Source organism: Pseudochaenichthys georgianus, chromosome 17, assembly GCF_902827115.2.
Source record: "Pseudochaenichthys georgianus chromosome 17, fPseGeo1.2, whole genome shotgun sequence".
NCBI classification, from domain to species: domain Eukaryota; kingdom Metazoa; phylum Chordata; class Actinopteri; order Perciformes; family Channichthyidae; genus Pseudochaenichthys; species Pseudochaenichthys georgianus.
In genome coordinates, this window is record NC_047519.1 from 30,156,084 (window position 1) to 30,167,654 (window position 11,571).

An 11,571-nucleotide genomic window follows, 5' to 3' on the forward strand; every position below is an offset into this window, starting at 1 on the left:
AGTCGATAGACGGGGTTTAATTTTTATTAAACAGCTTGATATGCAAGGTCTACTTTACATGCTGCGTGATGAGGCCGTGTGTAGTGAAGTGGTGTGAACATGCTGTCCGTTCTGGTTAGGTCACAGGATGGCTTCCCAAAGGCCAGTGTACTGTAGCCTTGTTGTGATATCTTTAGATTTTATTTACAGTATATATTTTCTAAATGTTTGGCAGCATTTTTGTATTTATACATTTTTATTAAGTTGATAATAATGCCAACTATGTTTTAAGATCCAACTCTTACATGTGCTTTTCTTTGTCTTATTTGACAATAAATGAGGTGATATTTGTTAGTTGGACAAAACCAGCCATTTTCAGACAATGAGAAATTCAACTAAATACTTTAGATATTTTTAGAAGACACCGATCACTTAATAGAGAAAATGATTAGCTGATTACTCAATCATGAAAATAATCTTTTATTTCTTATAATCTTAGTTGTCTGGTTATATCTTCCCCTGTGTGTAGGAGGACAATGACTGAGGTTTTTAGATGCCTTCACATTTGAATGCCTGCATATGTTTTGCATGTATGTGCAGTCGAGCTCATCCTTCCCGCAGGTGAGGCTGTTTTCCTTTTGATAAAGGAAAAGCAAACTTATTAGCAGGTCCAGGTAACATCAGAGCAGCAGTTCCCGCCAGCGGCCATGTGATTAAATCAGAGAGCGAGTCTCAGGGAGCCGGGTAATGAAGGGACAGTCTGGATGCCTTCACACCCCTTCCTCCTCCTCCTCCTCCTCCTCCTCCTCCTCCTCCTCCTCCTCCTCCTCCTCCTCCTCCTCCTCCTCCTCCTCCTCCTCCTCCTCCTCATCCTCATCCTCCTCATCCTCCTCCTCTTCCTCCACCAAGTCGTACTGGCGCTCAGCCAGAGCCTGGGACAGGAGGTGGGGTGGAGCACAAATACCAACACTCACATTATTGACAAACTGAATTTGCATGTATGCGAGCAATTGAGGACCAATACATACATGTTGTCTGTTTAATGCATGTTAACACACAAAGTCTTGAGTATATAAATCCACAAGAACACACACAAAGAAAGAGATTTGATGCATCTGTAAATTGGCTTTCACCAAATCATAGTTGTGCCACCACATGACACACAGTGGTGTTTATCCAACCACCCTTGACTGGAGCTAATACCAGGAAAAAAAGAAACTAATTTGCACATTTCACTTCCCAGCAGATTGACTATTTAAAAGAATAATGACCAAAAACAAAAGCTTTGGAAAATCCAAAAATAAATATAGCAACCACAAATCTTACTTTGCAGCATCACCAGATTCCTCAATCGTGCCAAAAATAAGCATTAAAAGCTCTTTAAAATACGGTTGATGGCTTTTGGTTACAGGCAGTCTCCATTCTCCTGCCTGGCAATGGTCTTTTATGGCGAGGGACCTAATACAAGATTTCTGTTCTAGTGCAAACACAGTGGCCATGGGCACCAAGGAACAGCTGCCGTATAATTGAATTAACATTCGCCTTCTGCTGCGGCACTCTGAGAACTCCAACACATCCCTCCACCAGCTCCATCAACCTGCCCATGAATATGCATGCTGCTTGTGATAAATATGCGTTGGGTGTGTAATGTTTGTGGAGCTGCCTATATGGTGGATAAAGAGCTATATACTGACTGTCTTGGGAGTGTGACACGGTATACATCAAGTCAGTGGATCATTTGTAGTGCTGCGGGCCTCTGCGCCGGAGAGGTGGAGCTGCTGGAGCTGCAGAGGGATTTCAAGTCGAACAGAGACCTCTAGTGGATAACTGCATGTCTAACACATGTTCAGTTATGGTGTTTAATACGTATGAGTTTTGATTCTAGTAGGTAAGTTAACTATATTCACTTCTCTTCACTTGGATTATTTGCATGTTTTTCTTTAAACAAGTGCTCATCAAATATCTAAAGGCTTGAATTCTTCCTGTCGACACACCACTAGCTTTGTTTCTGTAATGAAAAAAAGGGTCATGTTCTCATATTTAAAAATATAATTATGTAATCTCAAGCCTTTGACACAAACTCATAATAAAATAATTTATAAATTGCTTTTATGTGATTTTATTTTCGTTTTATTATGTTGTATTTATGTTACTCTGTGTTTAGATGCTGTCCCTTTTGTATTGTGTTTGTGTATTTGACTGGTGTTCTGTTTTATATGAAAGCAAACTCTGTTTTGTAAGGTGCTATATTAATAAAATAATATTTTATTAATATATATTGTATATTATCATTACAATATTTGAGGAATGCATTAAGCACATTTCATATCTGATTCAGGGATGAAAGGGTAATAGATCTTAATAGATAGACTTATTAACTTACTTATTGTAGTACATGTTGTACAATTGTAGAAAGTAATACGATCAAAATAGATTGTACGTAGATGTTATTTGTTATTTTTGCAGTAATTTACAACTGCCTCGCCTTTGTGTCGTATTTTAAAACATTGGATATTTTGTTTCTACCACACGTCAGAAAGCACAGAACAACATGGCATTAAGTGAGTGCATCAGTTGTCTGTCTACAGTGAGCATGAAGCCCTTTCCCGAGGAGAAATTTTCAAATGTCGCAGTGGAAACAGGTGTAGGTAATCAAATTAACGATGGCTGGTTTATCCATTTAGCGTCCTGGGTTCAGGGTGCCGTTGTTGTGCGAGGGCTCGCTGTCTCTCTCTCTGGTTAGTGTTATTAGAGACACCTGAGCCTTCCTACCATGACGAGTCAACATGTCTGCTGTGAGAAAAGGCCCATGCTGTGTGAAATGGTGCAGGATGTTTAGGGGAAAACAAGGGACGAAAGCCCACACTGAGTGGTATTGTCTGAATGACTTTGTTAGCAAACAACCACACAATATTAAAATAGATTCAGCAGAGGCAGCTTTAGTCTGACTTTTAGCGTTAGAGAGGGGGTCAAGCTTCAAACGGAGAGAAACCTACGAATGCAGAAATGGTTGTCGTTTAATCAACTCTTCAACCGATTAAATTCAAATGAACTGCCAATTATTCTAATAATGGATTAATTGTGTTTATCAAGCTGAAAATGTCTAATATTTCCTGGTTCCAGCTGCTTAAATGTGTTTGTCATTATACATTAAATAAACAGCAATTTGGGGACATCACCTTGAGCTGTTGGAAATTGTGGTTTATACCTATAAGCAAAATGAGAAATGTCCCATCCTTCATAGTGACTGTCAAATGTCCTTTCAAGATGGGGACAGAATACAATGCAGTTTATGTGAAGTTAATATGGGACTTCAGCAGTCTGGCTGTTGTACCAAAGTCCCAGACTTTAGCAGGATAGGAATCCTCAAAACTAATTCCTATAAAAAAACGTTTTAAATACTTAGAGATCAAATCTCAGTGCTTCAATAATAATGAAATACCTCTTCAATTTTGAATAAATGCCTCTTTGATAATAAGTGTGTTTATAGGTTTTGATCAAAACAAATCCTTAAATAATAAAGCCTGCAATCATAAGTAATTCATAGGCAACCATAACCTCTTGCATAACTAGCGCTGAGATCTGCCCTGACGCAGTAACCGAGCAACATTTCAGATTCTCAATCAGAAAGGTTAAGACAGCATAAAAGAGCCTGAAGACCAGAGTTACTAGCTGAAATTATGTCTGGAATAAGTGAAGACAGGAAGGTGTGACATTCTCTACCTCTCTTAAGCTTTAAAGAGCATTGCCACACTCTGATTGGTCAGGAGAGGAAACGCACCACGCTGATCTCACTGTCGAATCAGGAGTGTAGAATGACCCTCAATCAACTCAGGCAATTGTACAATTCCAGCTAAAGAAATAGGGGAGAAGAGGATAAAAACGGTTTGAGGGACTGCTGCTAAAGTCTAGTTAGACAAATCAAAAGAATGTATTCTGAGTACAAATTCCCTCTTTGTGTTTTATCCCTGCACTTCAGATCAACGGGAAACCCTGTCTGTGGAAACCCTGTCTAATGTACTGTCCCCAGCACACGGAGGAGATCTCTTAGGAGTCAGTATGAACTGGACTAATTATTACAGCAATACAAATCAGGGTTCGTACACTTTTTCACCAATGACTTTTCCATGACCTCTCCATGACCTTTACTTAATTTATGACCAAACAAATTACTCTCTCAGCGGTACGACTGAAAATGGTTTATTTGAACATGGAACAGGAAAATAAGCTCTGCAACATGTTGTGCCTCTAAAACAAATCAAATAGTAGGCTTACTAGCTTCTACACGCTAAAGCAACTAAAATCTCTCACCAGCAAAATACCTCGACAGTTAAAAGCCATTTTACGTTTCATTACTATACGATACAGTATTTATTATCATTATAGTATTACTATTTCGGCGATTAGATAAAATATAAATTATATATTTGATGCAACTTTAGTTACATTTCCATGACTTTTCCAAAACTTTGGGAAAAATATTGTTTTCCATAACTTTTCCAGGGCCTGGAATTAGCATTTTGAATTTCCATGACTTTTCCAAGTTTGTAATGACCGTAAGAACCCTGTATATAACAATGAAGCATGTTTTTAATGACCGTAGAACCCTGTATATAACAATGAAGCATGTTTGTAATGACCGTAGAACCCTGTATATAACAATGAAGCATGTTTGTAATGACCGTAAGAACCCTGTATATAACAATGAAGCATGTTTTTAATGACCGTAGAACCCTGTATATAACAATGAAGCATGTTTTTAATGACCGTAAGAACCCTGTATATAACAATGAAGCATGTTTTTAATGACCGTAGAACCCTGTATATAACAATGAAGCATGTTTTTAATGACCGTAGAACCCTGTATATAACAATGAAGCATGTTTTTAATGACCGTAAGAACCCTGTATATAACAATGAAGCATGTTTTTAATGACCGTAAGAACCCTGTATATAACAATGAAGCATGTTTTTAATGACCGTAAGAACCCTGTATATAACAATGAAGCATGTTTTTAATGACCGTAGAACCCTGTATATAACAATGAAGCATGTTTTTAATGACCGTAAGAACCCTGTATATAACAATGAAGCATGTTTTTAATGACCGTAGAACCCTGTATATAACAATGAAGCATGTTTTTAATGACCGTAGAACCCTGTATATAACAATGAAGCATGTTTTTAATGACCGTAGAACCCTGTATATAACAATGAAGCATGTTTTTAATGACCGTAGAACCCTGTATATAACAATGAAGCATGTTTTTAATGACCGTAGAACCCTGTATATAACAATGAAGCATGTTTGTAATGACCGTAGTACCCTGTATATAACAATGAAGCATGTTTTTAATGACCGTAAGAACCCTGTATATAACAATGAAGCATGTTTTTAATGACCGTAAGAACCCTGTATATAACAATGAAGCATGTTTTTAATGACCGTAAGAACCCTGTATATAACAATGAAGCATGTTTTTAATGACCGTAAGAACCCTGTATATAACAATGAAGCATGTTTTTAATGACCGTAGAACCCTGTATATAACAATGAAGCATGTTTTTAATGACCGTAGAACCCTGTATATAACAATGAAGCATGTTTTTAATGACCGTAGAACCCTGTATATAACAATGAAGCATGTTTTTAATGACCGTAGAACCCTGTATATAACAATGAAGCATGTTTTTAATGACCGTAGAACCCTGTATATAACAATGAAGCATGTTTTTAATGACCGTAGAACCCTGTATATAACAATGAAGCATGTTTTTAATGACCGTAGAACCCTGTATATAACAATGAAGCATGTTTTTAATGACCGTAAGAACCCTGTATATAACAATGAAGCATGTTTTTAATGACCGTAGAACCCTGTATATAACAATGAAGCATGTTTTTAATGACCGTAGAACCCTGTATATAACAATGAAGCATGTTTTTAATGACCGTAAGAACCCTGTATATAACAATGAAGCATGTTTTTAATGACCGTAAGAACCCTGTATATAACAATGAAGCATGTTTTTAATGACCGTAGAACCCTGTATATAACAATGAAGCATGTTTTTAATGACCGTAGAACCCTGTATATAACAATGAAGCATGTTTTTAATGACCGTAGAACCCTGTATATAACAATGAAGCATGTTTTTAATGACCGTAGAACCCTGTATATAACAATGAAGCATGTTTTTAATGACCGTAGGACCCTGTATATAACAATGAAGCATGTCTTTAATGACCGTAGAACCCTGTATATAACAATGAAGCATGTCTTTAATGACCGTAGGACCCTGTATATAACAATGAAGCATGTCTTTAATGACCGTAGGACCCTGTATATAACAATGAAGCATGTCTTTAATGACCGTAGGACCCTGTATATAACAATGAAGCATGTTTTTAATGACCGTAGAACCCTGTATATAACAATGAAGCATGTTTTTAATGACCGTAGAACCCTGTATATAACAATGAAGCATGTTTTAATGACCGTAGAACCCTGTATATAACAATGAAGCATGTTTTTAATGACCGTAGAACCCTGTATATAACAATGAAGCATGTTTTTAATGACCGTAGAACCCTGTATATAACAATGAAGCATGTTTTTAATGACCGTAGAACCCTGTATATAACAATGAAGCATGTTTGTAATGACCGTAGAACCCTGTATATAACAATGAAGCATGTTTTTAATGACCGTAGAACCCTGTATATAACAATGAAGCATGTTTTTAATGACCGTAGAACCCTGTATATAACAATGAAGCATGTTTTTAATGACCGTAGAACCCTGTATATAACAATGAAGCATGTTTTAATGACCGTAGAACCCTGTATATAACAATGAAGCATGTTTTTAATGACCGTAGAACCCTGTATATAACAATGAAGCATGTTTTTAATGACCGTAGAACCCTGTATATAACAATGAAGGAATGTTTTAATGACCGTAGAACCCTGTATATAACAATGAAGCATGTTTTTAATGACCGTAGAACCCTGTATATAACAATGAAGCATGTTTTTAATGACCGTAGAACCCTGTATATAACAATGAAGCATGTTTTTAATGACCGTAAGAACCCTGTATATAACAATGAAGCATGTTTTTAATGACCGTAAGAACCCTGTATATAACAATGAAGCATGTTTTTAATGACCGTAGAACCCTGTATATAACAATGAAGCATGTTTTAATGACCGTAGAACCCTGTATATAACAATGAAGCATGTTTTTAATGACCGTAAGAACCCTGTATATAACAATGAAGCATGTTTTTAATGACCGTAGAACCCTGTATATAACAATGAAGCATGTTTTTAATGACCGTAGAACCCTGTATATAACAATGAAGCATGTTTTTAATGACCGTAGAACCCTGTATATAACAATGAAGCATGTTTTTAATGACCGTAGAACCCTGTATATAACAATGAAGCATGTTTTAATGACCGTAGAACCCCTGTATATAACAATGAAGCATGTTTTTAATGACCGTAGAACCCTGTATATAACAATGAAGCATGTTTTTAATGACCGTAGAACCCTGTATATAACATGAAGCATGTTTTTAATGACCGTAAGAACCCTGTATATAACAATGAAGCATGTTTTTAATGACCGTAGAACCCTGTATATAACAATGAAGCATGTTTTTAATGACCGTAGAACCCTGTATATAACAATGAAGCATGTTTTTAATGACGTAGAACCCTGTATATAACAATGAAGCATGTTTTTAATGACCGTAGAACCCTGTATATAACAATGAAGCATGTTTTTAATGACCGTAGAACCCTGTATATAACAATGAAGCATGTTTTTAATGACCGTAGAACCCTGTATATAACAATGAAGCATGTTTTTAATGACCGTAGAACCCTGTATATAACAATGAAGCATGTTTTTAATGACCGTAGAACCCTGTATATAACAATGAAGCATGTTTTTAATGACCGTAGAACCCTGTATATAACAATGAAGCATGTTTTTAATGACCTTAGAACCCTGTATATAACAATGAAGCATGTTTTTAATGACCGTAGAACCCTGTATATAACAATGAAGCATGTTTTTAATGACCGTAGAACCCTGTATATAACAATGAAGCATGTTTTTAATGACCGTAGACCCTGTATATAACAATGAAGCATGTTTTTAATGACCGTAGAACCCTGTATATAACAATGAAGCATGTTTTTAATGACCGTAGAACCCTGTATATAACAATGAAGCATGTTTTTAATGACCGTAAGAACCCTGTATATAACAATGAAGCATGTTTTTAATGACCGTAGAACCCTGTATATAACAATGAAGCATGTTTTTAATGACCGTAGAACCCTGTATATAACAATGAAGCATGTTTTTAATGACCGTAGAACCCTGTATATAACAATGAAGCATGTTTTTAATGACCGTAGAACCCTGTATATAACAATGAAGCATGTTTTTTAATGACCGTAGAACCCTGTATATAACAATGAAGCATGTTTTTAATGACCGTAGAACCCTGTATATAACAATGAAGCATGTTTTTAATGACCGTAAGAACCCTGTATATAACAATGAAGCATGTTTTTAATGACCGTAGAACCCTGTATATAACAATGAAGCATGTTTTTAATGACCGTAGAACCCTGTATATAACAATGAAGCATGTTTTTAATGACCGTAGAACCCTGTATATAACAATGAAGCATGTTTTTAATGACCGTAGAACCCTGTATATAACAATGAAGCATGTTTTTAATGACCGTAGAACCCTGTATATAACAATGAAGCATGTTTTAATGACCGTAGAACCCTGTATATAACAATGAAGCATGTTTTTAATGACCGTAGAACCCTGTATATAACAATGAAGCATGTTTTTAATGACCGTAGAACCCTGTATATAACAATGAAGCATGTTTTTAATGACCGTAGAACCCTGTATATAACAATGAAGCATGTTTTTAATGACCGTAGAACCCTGTATATAACAATGAAGCATGTTTTTAATGACCGTAGAACCCTGTATATAACAATGAAGCATGTTTTTAATGACCGTAGAACCCTGTATATAACAATGAAGCATGTTTTTAATGACCGTAGAACCCTGTATATAACAATGAAGCATGTTTTTAATGACCGTAGAACCCTGTATATAAACAATGAAGCATGTTTTTAATGACCGTAGAACCCTGTATATAACAATGAAGCATGTTTTTAATGACCGTAGAACCCTGTATATAACAATGAAGCATGTTTTTAATGACCGTAGAACCCTGTATATAACAATGAAGCATGTTTTAATGACCGTAGAACCCTGTATATAACAATGAAGCATGTTTTTAATGACCGTAGAACCCTGTATATAACAATGAAGCATGTTTTTAATGACCGTAGAACCCTGTATATAACAATGAAGCATGTTTTTAATGACCGTAGAACCCTGTATATAACAATGAAGCATGTTTTTAATGACCGTAGAACCCTGTATATAACAATGAAGCATGTTTTAATGACCGTAGAACCCTGTATATAACAATGAAGCATGTTTTTAATGACCGTAGAACCCTGTATATAACAATGAAGCATGTTTTTAATGACCGTAGAACCCTGTATATAACAATGAAGCATGTTTTTAATGACCGTAGAACCCTGTATATAACAATGAAGCATGTTTTTAATGACCGTAGAACCCTGTATATAACAATGAAGCATGTTTTTAATGACCGTAGAACCCTGTATATAACAATGAAGCATGTTTTTAATGACCGTAGAACCCTGTATATAACAATGAAGCATGTTTTTAATGACCGTAGAACCCTGTATATAACAATGAAGCATTTTTTAATGACCGTAGAACCCTGTATATAACAATGAAGCATGTTTTAATGACCGTAGAACCCTGTATATAACAATGAAGCATGTTTTTAATTACCGTAGAACCCTGTATATAACAATGAAGCATTTTTTTAATGACCGTAGTACCCTGTATATAACAATGAAGCATGTTTTTAATGACCGTAGAACCCTGTATATAACAATGAAGCATGTTTTTAATGACCGTAAGAACCCTGTATATAACAATGAAGCATGTTTTTAATGACCGTAGAAACCCTGTATATAACAATGAAGCATGTTTTTAATGACCGTAGAACCCTGTATATAACAATGAAGCATGTTTTTAATGACCGTAGAACCCTGTATATAACAATGAAGCATGTTTTTAATGATAGTAAGAACCCTGTATATAACAATGAAGCATGTTTTTAATGACCGTAGAACCCTGTATATAACAATGAAGCATGTTTTTAATGACCGTAGAACCCTGTATATAACAATGAAGCATGTTTTTAATGACCGTAGAACCCTGTATATAACAATGAAGCATTTTTTTAATGACCGTAGAACCCTGTATATAACAATGAAGCATGTTTTTAATGACCGTAAGAACCCTGTATATAACAATGAAGCATGTTTTTAATGACCGTAGAACCCTGTATATAACAATGAAGCATGTTTTTAATGACCGTAGAACCCTGTATATAACAATGAAGCATGTTTTTAATGACCGTAGAACCCTGTATATAACAATGAAGCATGTTTTTAATGACCGTAGAACCCTGTATATAACAATGAAGCATGTTTTTAATGACCGTAAGAACCCTGTATATAACAATGAAGCATGTTTTTAATGACCGTAGAACCCTGTATATAACAATGAAGCATGTTTTTAATGACCGTAGAACCCTGTATATAACAATGAAGCATGTTTTTAATGACCGTAGAACCCTGTATATAACAATGAAGCATGTTTTTAATGACCGTAGAACCCTGTATATAACAATGAAGCATGTTTTTAATGACCGTAGAACCCTGTATATAACAATGAAGCATGTTTTTAATGACCGTAGAACCCTGTATATAACAATGAAGCATGTTTTTAATGACCGTAGAACCCTGTATATAACAATGAAGCATTTTTTTAATGACCGTAGAACCCTGTATATAACAATGAAGCATGTTTTTAATGACCGTAGTACCCTGTATATAACAATGAAGCATGTTTTTAATGACCGTAGAACCCTGTATATAACAATGAAGCATGTTTTTAATGACCGTAGAACCCTGTATATAACAATGAAGCATGTTTTTAATGACCGTAGAACCCTGTATATAACAATGAAGCATGTTTTTAATGACCGTAGAACCCTGTATATAACAATGAAGCATGTTTTTAATGACCGTAGAACCCTGTATATAACAATGAAGCATGTTTTTAATGACCGTAGAACCCTGTATATAACAATGAAGCATGTTTTTAATGACCGTAGAACCCTGTATATAACAATGAAGCATGTTTTTAATGACCGTAGAACCCTGTATATAACAATGATACCCTGTATATAACAATGAAGCATGTTTTTAATGACCGTAGAACCCTGTATATAACAATGAAGCATGTTTTTAATGACCGTAGAACCCTGTATATAACAATGAAGCATGTTTTTAATGACCGTAGAACCCTGTATATAACAATGAAGCATGTCTTTAATGACCGTAGAACCCTGTATATAACAATGAAGCA